This window comes from Mandrillus leucophaeus, unplaced genomic scaffold, assembly GCF_000951045.1.
Source record: "Mandrillus leucophaeus isolate KB7577 unplaced genomic scaffold, Mleu.le_1.0 Scaffold400, whole genome shotgun sequence".
NCBI classification, from domain to species: domain Eukaryota; kingdom Metazoa; phylum Chordata; class Mammalia; order Primates; family Cercopithecidae; genus Mandrillus; species Mandrillus leucophaeus.
In genome coordinates this window covers 1,225,589-1,226,646 of record NW_012104255.1, presented here as the reverse complement: position 1 = coordinate 1,226,646, position 1,058 = coordinate 1,225,589, and the positions used below count along the sequence as shown (strand labels likewise).

Genomic DNA, 1,058 nt, shown 5'->3' with positions numbered 1-1,058 from the left:
AGTGCTAAAGCCCTAAGATGGGGGCAAGAGGACTGGGCGGGCTACAAGCTTGAATTAGAGACCCCGTGTGTACCCTTAGGGAATAGACGATCTAATTGACAAAACAACGAGGCTGGAAAAGGTCAAACCCTAAGTGCTACCTAGAGGTTTGAGCAACCTGTCTAGGAACAAAGAGGCAGTCACAGTTAATTCAAACACGTTCAGTGGGTGTGTGAGGAAGGGCTTCACAAGAGGTAGTATTGGACCTAGGTACAGTGGTACCTACCCCGACTCCTAAAATTCCTCCCCAGTGTCTTTGAGAGATGGGGAGTGGACAAAGGATATTGTGAAAGGCAAAGCTGCCAGGGGTCTGAACCAGAGGTAGTCAGATTTGCTGACAAAGGAAGTCTTGCCACTGCTAAGGATGGGAGGCAGACGACTGCTGCCCTGGAAATGTGTGGACTGGTCCAGTCTCAGAGGATGCAGTCCATGATGGGACCTGGCTGCCACAGCACCAGGCTGCCCTGGAAGCCTACTTCCCCCACCCCAACTGCATTTAACAATTGTAAACATTTATTTTAAATAACACAGATTCAGTTCCATCCCATTGTAATGTAAAGGCATTCCCATTATAAACATTCAAACAGCCAGGCTGAAGTTTCCCGGTGACAGGGCATTCAATGCCTGCTTACCTCTCTAGAGGGAACCTCAGCAGGATCTTTTCCAATTCATTTCTCTACATATATGTTATAGCTATTGAGGTAAAAAAAAAAAAAATGATGAGGGCTACAGTGAACTATAAAATACATGAGTGGAAAAGGGAGGATTTGGGAGGAAACTTACATGAGGAAAAACAGGTGTCCTCTGAAACAGACTTGAAAGTACAAGAACAGTAAAAACAAAAGACAAAATAATACAAAATAACATTATCTGAGAACTTACTGTGCTAAGCACTGTTACAAACTCGCTAGAAGCATTAAGTCACTGAAACCTTAGAACAACCATATTAAGTAGATATCAATACTATTACCATTGTATGGATGATGAAGCTGAGTACAGAAACTTTAATTCACTTGCTG

General features: G+C 43.4%; 1 protein-coding gene across 1 annotated transcript in view; it reads right to left on the bottom strand.

Annotated features, from left to right (window-relative positions):
* The window catches only part of PHF8 (PHD finger protein 8), a 116,478-nt gene extending 115,782 nt beyond the window's left edge, over positions 1–696 (bottom strand). The window contains exon 1 of the mRNA XM_011991997.1: positions 672–696. The gene's annotated coding sequence lies outside the window, so the exon portion shown is untranslated. The remainder of the gene's footprint in view (positions 1–671) is intronic.
* Positions 697–1,058: the final 362 nt, after the last annotated feature.